This window comes from Nanorana parkeri, unplaced genomic scaffold (genome assembly GCF_000935625.1).
Source record: "Nanorana parkeri isolate BGI_ZX_2015 unplaced genomic scaffold, ASM93562v1 scaffold109, whole genome shotgun sequence".
Lineage (NCBI taxonomy): Eukaryota > Metazoa > Chordata > Amphibia > Anura > Dicroglossidae > Nanorana > Nanorana parkeri.
Genome location: NW_017306377.1, coordinates 591732 through 601716, shown reverse-complemented (window position 1 = coordinate 601716; position 9985 = coordinate 591732). Strand labels below are relative to the sequence as shown.

The 9985-nt window shown below is 42.4% G+C and overlaps 1 protein-coding gene across 3 annotated transcripts in view; it reads left to right on the top strand.

Moving 5' to 3' along the window:
- NADK (NAD kinase) overlaps positions 1-9985 on the top strand; it is a 70662-nt gene that overhangs the window by 11915 nt on the left and 48762 nt on the right. The window contains exon 2 of one of the 3 annotated variants that reach the window (XM_018553084.1): positions 8584-8589. The exons of the other annotated variants lie outside the window; for them this stretch is intronic. The gene's annotated coding sequence lies outside the window, so the exon portion shown is untranslated. The remainder of the gene's footprint in view (positions 1-8583; positions 8590-9985) is intronic. 3 annotated transcript variants of the gene reach the window in all.

Here is a 9985-nt window from a genome sequence, read left to right as displayed (position 1 = left end):
TAAGGGTACACACGGTTTGAATTTCACATGAATGTTCTACGGAACTTCTTTCGTCATAGCAAACTAAACCAACACTATTTAAAAGGTATTTTCAGTTTGAAGGTTTCACCAGCAATGTTTGGAAATGAAACGTTCGATCGTGGGTCACAACAGGTGCATTACTACCTCGCCGTATATTTTCAATCGGCAACGATTAAATTCCCAAAAACACGTTTAGAATTTCGTTCATTCGAGAAACATTTTCCAACATGCTCCTTGGAAAATTCTCGTTACTGTGGTCATTTTCGTTTGTCGGTTACATCGCATTCATTCATAGACATTTGAATGAATGTTCCGAAATCGACTTTGTTTATACAAAATTGTAACCGTGTGTACCCTACTTTTATAGTGAGTGATGGTTATCCTGAGCCTTGATTTTAGTTCTCCTCTTGTTTATAAAGCAGCATAGTGGCAATCCATTGAAGCAAATAAAAAACGAAACAAAAAAAAAACTGGCATTTTTCTTGAATGCTCAATCTTGTTTTTAAGGGGGCAGTTTTGTATTTTGGATGCTATCCATTTAGTTTTTCTATTGTTGACTTCAGTTCGTTACAGTGTACATCTGATACTACCCTTTTCATACTTTAATTATGATTCGGCTTCAATTACACTGTGAATAATGTTTGTTTTTGAGGGATGTTTTCATTCCTTGGTGAGGTTTTTTTTTTTTTATTGTACTTCTGCTTTTATGCTCTTTTATACCCTCCGATTATTGCTCGAAATTAGCTAAAGGTAGCAAAAAAAGTGGCCTTGTTGATATGTTGTAGCTGTAATCTCTATTGAGGCACAATACACATGCATGTCAAGGTTGAGAACTGGAAAACTGTTTGACTTAAAGGCAGAGTTTAGGTTTTGGTAGGACAGGACTGGACAAATCCCAGCAGCCAGGGTGCCAATTACAGCTGGCGCTCAACAATTGAGGTTTTCTCTAGTAGTTGTCAATGGAACTGGCTCCTAAAAATATTCCTGCTGGCTCCTGGATTGGACAGACTGGCTCCTGAATTCCATATTAATTTATCCACCCCTGTGGACATTGCCTTTAATTCTCAGTATGAAATAGCAGCAAATGCAATACACTTTTGGATGCTGTCCATGTATTCAGTGACTTACAGTGCTGTAAATATTACCCCTAGAGCCATGTCATTTCCCTCTCCTCTGGGTTCATATTTCTCAGGTGTTTGCTTCAGTAGATTTTGGAGCTTCTGGTCAAATATTTAACTCTCTGTCATGGCCAGAGGTAAAAGATTAAAGTGTCTGTGAACTCAAAAGTTATTACATTCACTATTGCAAAACTGTAGACTTTTTTAGGACATGCTTTCTATTAAAAATAAATACCACATTTGTGAGATATTAGTGGTCACGTGACCACTGAAACTGAAAAAGACATCACACGTCCCAGAATCTGCTGTCACCCAAGCTGTGAAGGTGCTGTGTGCGGGAGGGGGGTGTCAGCAGCAGAGACTGAAAACGGTGCGGCCAGTGACATCCCAGGTCCCTGAGTCGCTGTTAAGAGCTGGGTGGGTGGTGTATCATCCTCAAACTGACTACAGGACTACAAGCATGCCATGCATAAGCATGGCGCCTGGTAGCTCATAAGTAGGAAGGTACAAACTGGCCACTCTAGAATGGATCTGCTTCCATTTTTAGCGTAGTTCAAAAATAACCGGAAACGAGCAATCATGGGAGGGACTGGCAGGATCACCAGGTACTTTAAGCAATTTTACTTTGATACACATGAAATGTTTTACTGGGTGAATTATGAGGGTCAAAGGGAAGAAGTCCCCACCTATTGATTTTAGGGTTGTAAAACATTGTATATGTTAGCATCCTACGTGCTTTCTTCTGCTTTGTATTATATAACAATTGTTTGAGTTTGGTATGTGAAATGCCAAATGCACACTTTAGATCTCTCAATATCTGAGGGAAGAACTTTCACAAGTCTGTGGGGTCTCACAACACCTATCAAGAGTCAAACTTACCCTAGAAAATCAATCATATTTGTACATTTTAAAGCCCTACTCCAGCCATTTTTCTTCTTCAAGTGGACCTTCCATGAAATTGGCCTACTTTACTGTCATTGCAAACAGAATTAGTTTATAAACAGTCAAAATAAAAATGTGATTTTAGATAAATAAAATACTTGCCTTGGCCCAGACTTCCAGTGCTTTTCAGGAAGTGCAGGTGATGGCTCTGTGGCACACCACTGTCTCCTGGCTACTCGAAATCCTAAAACAGTGCAGTCCTGCTAGAGGGCATGCTTATTGGTTTTTGAGTGTTCAGTTTTCCCAGCAAGCAGTATTAAATCGTGGTGATGTCACCTGCACCTCCCGGCAGCATCAGAAGCCAGGGGAGGGTGCTACCCGTGGAGCCAGCTTCCCGGGCGTCAGGAGGAGGAGGACGGGAGATCAGCTCCTTGCTGATCTCCGTCCGGGCTGTGAATGCAGAAGTGATGTGTATTACATCACTTCCGCATTCACCTGTCAGTCATCTGGCTGCTATAGCCAGAGAGAAGAAGCTGATGAAGCAGATCTCTGCTTCATCAGCTTCTTTTGGGGTCCACAGGTGACTTTAGGGGTCCTAGAGACCCCTAATGTCTCCATAAAGAGGACCTGTCAGTGTGCCTTTGCTATTATATAGGGGTATTGTTATCCCCCCATATAATAGCAATAACAATAAGTGCAAAAAAATTAATATAAATAAAAATAAATAAAAGTCACATATAAAAAAGTAAAATAAAATAAAAGTCAGATATAAAAAAAGGGGAAAAAACCCCCCAAAATGTTTAACTCCCCCACCCCCACGTTTACGCGCCTATAAACGTAAATACGCGCCCGGTGCCCCAGCGCGCACAAATTACAATTGCGCTACACATGTTACATATCGCCGCGAACGTCGCAGTGAGAGCAATCATTTTAGGGCCATCAATCACTGATAACACTAAACTGATGAGCGGTAACAGCTTTTAAAGCGTCGCCTATGGCCAATTTTGGGTATTATCGTTTTTTGAGGTTTTGCGCACGCACGCAATTTTAAGGCTTGACATGTTTGGTGTCTTTTTACCCGACGTGACCCCGTCTTTTATATTTTACCAAAAAATTGGGTAATAATAAATGTTTTATCATTTAATATAGGGGAAACTGTTTTTTTTTTTAAATTTCGGTGATTTTTCCTTAATATAGTAAAAAAATAAAACCCCCAGTGGTGAATAAATACCACCAAAAGAAAGCTCTATCTGTCCCCAAAAAAGGGTATAAAATTCATTTCAGTACAGCGCTGCATGACGGAATAAATGTCAGTCAAAGTACCGCAGCGCTGAATACTGAAAAATGGCCTGGATGGGAAGGGGGTTTAACACCGCGGATGTCAACTGGTTAATATATTCACAGTAGTGGGTAAGCAATTAGTTTCATTATTGTTAGGGATGCACCAATACCGGAAGTCCCATTAAGGATGCCAGGCAGCGTATGAAGACAAGTGATGAGGGAGCATGGAGTCAGCTTTCCGGCCAATCAGGAAGCCAGGCAGCCTGTAGTGACTCGCTGCCCGGCTTCCTTATGTCGGAAGTTAAAATATCGGGGAAGGTATCGGAGCATTTGGGCGAGTATGAGTACTCACCCAAATACTCTGCATCGGCACCAATACAAGTATCTGTATTGGTGCATCCCTAATTATTGTGGTTGCCAATAAATTAAAGTTCCACTCATTTCTAATGATGATGAACAATTTTCCTCCAGCCACTTGTGAGCCTTGGAACCCTCCAAATCATCATGTGTTCACATTGCACGGGTTTAATTTAATTTACAAAGTGAAAGGATTTGTTGTGTTCAGCAGATCAAACTGGGGTCAGTATTGAAAGTAATGGCATTTCCACTGATAACTGTTTATGGTTGTCACTGGGAACTAGGGTCTGCATTTGGGATGATTTTGGCTACAATGCAATAGATTCTGCAAAGTAAAGCTAGCCATACATGATTTGATGATTATAAATCTCCACTGCAAGCTGTTTTATTAAACAGGCTGCTTGAATATCTAAACAGTGACTGCGTCTGATAGAAGGCAGTCACTGATCAGCTCATATTTTTACTTCATACCCATAGGACCAGACATTTTGTGACAGAGCATCGTGCGAGTGAATCAAAGGTGAGTATAAGTAGCTTTGAGGGGCGGACCTATAAGAAACTTTAATCTATGGCGCTGGGAAGAGAGAAGACAAAAGAGGAAAGTTCTATAGTGAATGCAGAAGTGGAGTTTGTGCAACACTGTGTAGTAAGATTTAAAATAAGTTGCTGTAGTTCTATTTACCATACAAAAAGAGGAAACCTGAGGATCACGTATACCAGGTTAGGCAACTTTGACACTTTGAGGTTGCCTACCCATGACATATAAACTACTTTAATTTCTAGCTTGAATCCTGCCTTTTTGTAAGACCCAGAGCTCCATCTGTTGAGTGAAGGTGGTGTCCATTTGTGTCCACTAGTCATGTCCTTCTTCTCATTGGGTGAGTTGCGTGAGTAGGCTAGCGTGTCCCCACATTATCGAGGATGGGCACTTGACTTTTTGCCCCTTATTCTTGGGCAGATATCTGCCCACGTGGGAGAATCAAAAGCAAGCCGGATGGAGCACTAAGTATCTTTTCGGTGTTTTCAGGTAAAAATTTATTGCATCGAATTAACTCGGATAAAGGAATATGAAATGTAGCCGGGAAGGACTTTGTGCATTAAAAGAATACAGTGCTGTACTTTGCAAAAGACGCCATCAACTGGCCAGTTCAAACACCATGTGTGGAAATAATTCACAGAGGTCTGTAGCAGCAAAACAGAAACTCAAGCTGATGTGCCTGTAACAGCCAATCAGATCTTTCCCTGATTTTCCCATTGTACTCGTACTCGCCTAAATGCTCCTGATACTTATCCCGATACCAAAACTTCCGGTATCAGGAAGCCAGGCGATGGGTCATTACCTGCCCCCTGGCTTCCTGATTGTCTAGGAAGCCGGCTCCATACTTCCTCGTCACCTGAGGTCGAGGGGCATGTAGTCGACTTCCCGGCCAATCAGGAAGCCAGGCGGTGTGTAATGACTCGCCGTACCGGCTTCCTGATTGGTCAGGAAGCTGGCTGGTGAGTCATTACCCGCCCCCGGCTTCCTGATTGGCCAGAAAGCTGGCTCCATGCTTCCTCGTCACCTGAGGTCGAGGGGCATGTAGTCGACTTCCCGGCCAATCAGGAAGCCGGGGGGCGAGACATTACACGTTGCCATGCTTCCTTAATGGGATTTCTGGTATTCATTATCAGCAAGTACCGAACAATAAAATATCGGTACTTGATACCGAATAAATGGTATTGGTGCATTCCTACTCTGTAGTACTCCCCTTCCCTTTTCCCCTGGGTGCTACATAAAAGTTTATGTAGAGAGGGGAGGGGCGGAAGAGCTGGGCCAGCACACACAGTAATTAGACATTCCTAGGAGAGAAGAGGGCTATGAAGTGCAAGGAAGGAGGGGGCTGAGTAACGAGGGAGCATGGTGCCGGCTTCCCAGCCAATCAGGAAGCCGGGCAGCGTGTAATGATGTGCTGCCCGGCCTCCTCATACCGGAAGTATCGGGCTAGGCATCGGAGTATTACCGATACTAATATCGGTATCGGTGCGTCCCTACTAAAAACACGGTCATCGGGCTTGCTTCTGGTCCTGACCCGTAAGAAATTCCTCCTTTTCAGTGAAAATAATGATTCCATATTTATAGCCCTAAAACATCTATGGAACGTTTTCGGCTGGCAATGCAGTGGAAGCTGTTAAAAATTTACAAAAATGTTACTGGATTATTTTGGGTCAGAATATAGATTTGACTTTACAATTAGGCCTGCTATTAGGATATTGGGCTGCTGGCGAGCTCTCTCCCTTGTTGCTGTGGAATGGAGATTTCTTAGAACTGCAGAGAGGTGTAGTCTTTAGTGTCTGTGACAATGACGGCTCATTAAAGTTAAATGAAACATCCATTTTTAATAGAAGCTTTTCATTAATGTTTTTCTATTTCTGCAGCACCGGTCATACCTCCAGCACGTGTACTCAGTGCTGTGCATTTTATTGAAGCATAGCTGCACATTTTATTTCTTGTTGCCAGCTTGTAAAATACATTGAGGGGAATTGATCAAAACTGGAGCAGACAAAATCTGGAGCAGCTGTGCATGACAACCAAACGGCTTCTCTCTTTCATTTTCAAATCTTAACTGAACAACCTGAAGAGAGAAGCTGATTGGTTGCCCTGTGCAACTGCTCCAGCTTTGATAAATTCCCCTCAAAGTATTTTCTGTAATTCTGCACTTCTTATTCTGGATCTTCAGTACCGGCATCCTCCATGTATGCCAGTTTGTTTACATCCTGTGACCCGCCCCTTTTAGTTTGCGGTTTGGATACGGGGAGGAGTATTCTGTGTTGCGTTTTTTTTGTGTGAATTATAAGTAGCCTAATACAGAGCCAGGCTGCCATATTCCCAATGTCCAGTAGTCCCGGTTCACACTCGGCCATTGCGGGAATGTGCGCCAAAAGGGCATCATTGGCACACATTCATGCAAGGTTTAAAAACATGGCTGGTAAAATGCTTGTCACATGCACACAAACGCATGGCAAGGTTGTAGTTGATTTCATTTATAAGTTCCAGGGATTGAAGGTACAGTATTATACCCTGTGACCCATTTAATGATTCTCCCCTGCTCCTCCCTTGATTCTCCCCTGCTCCTCCCTTGATTCCTTGATTCTCCCCACTCCAGGCTAACAGATTGACAGCAGGTGGAGACTGCACTATCCTCTGGTAACTGGTACTCCTGAACATCGACTGAAAGTACGGGGAAGCAGTGCTCAGGGAGAAGAGGCCAGCTGCATGGAAGGTTCTAAAGGGCAATTGATAGTGCAAAAATGAAAAAAAATATTTTTACTGGGGAATGTTTTTGTTGTTGCGCTGGATGCTTAGCGTTTAATACTACTTTAGAGCTACGTACACACTTGCTAATGGGGCCGATCACATGTGTCTCATAAATTCCTCTGTGAGACTCGTGATCAGCTGCGGACAGAAGGCTCTGCACAGTACAATGACGGCTGCCACTGCTCGCGGTCCTTTGTGGCTGTTTGCATGTAATTGCACATGTTGCAATTACCCGTGAATGATCATACCCGGACTCGGAGTGTTTGCGTCAGTGTGCTGTCATTGTATTGTACAGCACCACTCGCCCGCAGTGGATGGCAATCAGGCCACATGCTGATCGAAGCCCTTTGATCTACAGATGAATGAAACAGTAAACACAAAAGTAATAATGTTACTTTGTATTGCTTATCTTATAAACTCTGACTCAGAAGGTTGTTTTTTTGACAGCAGTAGCTGTAATAGCTGGTGGACTTGCATAGCAACTCCCGGTTATTGTTGTCAAGTACGAGGCGGAGAGAGGCAGTGTGCTACTACACACGCCATGTGTGCTTCAATTATGTTTTATGAGGTGTGCGTGTGCAGCAATCTAATGTCTCATGTCCGCAACTGGTTAAAGAAAGTATATCATTTATGAAATGGTAACATTTAACAAATAAAGTGCATATGTAAAGGCAAAACTTTTAGTTTTGCTAAGCCTGATTGGAGGTTTAACACCATTACATAATCTAAAAGGTTTGGGCTTTACATACACTTTAACGCAGAACTATAGTGTTTGTTTTTACATGTAAAAATGTAAGAAAGATCTACATGATATAGACATTATCAATGTGTGTTAAAGGAATAAAAACCTAATTTCTGTCTATAGTTTGTAATTATCTTAGTACATGGGGCTTCCATTTTGATATTTTTGTCTTATTACGCTGGTTAGAAACAATACCCTCTTGACACCAATGTATGGTTGGCAGAGAATATTGGGCTGATGCTTAAACCATTTGCACAGCTCTTTGCTGTGTGATTGACATTTTCTGCAATGTATGGCCACTAGATGGAGCTGGAGAGCATAGGCCATCGAGTGGCCAATACAGCGTTTTGCTGTGTGAACGGTCTATACATCAGCCGCCGTGTGAGCTGGTCTGTGGTCTTGGATTTGACAGGTTTTTAATTCAAGGCAAAAAGAGGTACTTTTCCTTTTACTTATAATTGTAATGCAGTTGTGTGTGTGTGTTTAGTTATGACAGGTCCACTTAAAAGTAGGGCTGCACCAACATTTCAGCCGCTGAAACATTTCATATGAAAATTATACTTTGGGCAAAATGCTGAAAGTACCATTTTCTGGCCGATAATGTGGTGCATCCTTGGTTTCTTTCCTGTTCGCTGGGCGCTGCTTTCTGCTCGCTGCTCTAATTTCCCTCTGACACAGCACAGTGTCCAGTGGTTGAGGAAAGAAACCTTCAGGAGGCCAAGCTGGTCGGGGAGGAAAGTCAGCAGTCAGTGTCACAGGAAGCTGAGCTCTCCTCCCGCACTGCCCCGCTCGGCCTCCTGTGACAACAAATCCGGATGGAGAGCGGTGCGTGGAGAAGACTGATGTGAGCTGTCCCAGGAGGCCAAGCCGTCGGTGCGGGGGAGGAGTCAGCTGTATCACAGGAGGCTGAGCTCTCCTCCCTGCACCACTCCCTCTTCAGCCGAAGGAGTCAGGATGGAGAGCAGAGTACAAGTGATCAGCTGACTGCTTGTAAACAATTGAGGACATTGCATGTTTACTGTGTCCCTAGTTATGAATGAACAGGAAGTGCTTTAGGTCACTTCCTGTTTATTCATGATTGTGGACATAGTAACTTATACTATCTCCACAGGTTATGAATGGACAAGAACACTCAGTATAGAGGCTTCCTGTTCATTCATAAAAGGGGTTACATAGTTACATAGTATTTGAGGTTGAATAAAGACATTAGTCCATCAAGTCCAACCTATTAGGATCTCATTCTAGGAGTACCTGTACCCCTGTATATTACGGTCCCTTAAAAAATCATCCAAAAGTTTCTTGAACAATTCCACGTTGCTTGCTGAAATCACTGCCTGTGGCAGTGAGTTCCAGACCCTAACTGCTCTAACTGTGAAGAACCCCTTTCGACCCTTGTGCTGGAAATTTTTTTCCACCAATTTTTACCCCTGTATATTACGGTCCCTTAAAAAATCATCCAAAAGTTTCTTGAACAATTCCACGTTGCTTGCTGAAATCACTGCCTGTGGCAGTGAGTTCCAGACCCTAACTGTGAAGAACCCCTTTCGACCCTTGTGCTGGAAATTTTTTTCCACCAATTTTAGGTGGTGGCCTCTAGTTTTTGTAACTGAGTTAATTTTAAATAGTTTATCGCCAATGTTGCTATCACCATTGATGGGTTGCAGCAAAAGAGATTTAGGACTCTGTGTCCTCAATCTCTTTTTCTATTTCAAAAGGGAAATATCAGGGTTCTGTATTCGATATTTCCCCAAAGTTGCTGACTGTAATGTAAAAAAAAATATGTAAACAATTTTAAAAAGGAAAAAAAATAAAAATAAGTTTTGGTTTCGGCCTGACATTTTTGATTTTCAATTTCGGTCTGAATATTACATTTCGGCGCACCACTACTTAAAAACGGAACTGATGTGTGCCCCAATACCCTCCCCTAAAGGCAATAAAGTTTTCAGGCAGAAGACACATTATTATTATCATTATTATTGAATTACATGAATCCACTCTGTACAAATGCATTATGAATGTGTAAAAATATAGCGTGAGCACTTGTCACAATGTGTGTGAGAATCTTCCAAAAAGAAACCATATGTGTGCACGTGTGGCACATTGGGATCACGATCGGAAACAGTGACAGTTCAGAGTTCAGACTCCCTGATAGGAAATACAAATTTTAAATCCAAAACATTTTGTGGCAGAAAATTACACACTTTTCAGACTACGTCTTCTTGTGGATTCCATACCAAATACATAAAAGTCATTACACTGCATCTCCAGCCATCAATAATACACTCTCCC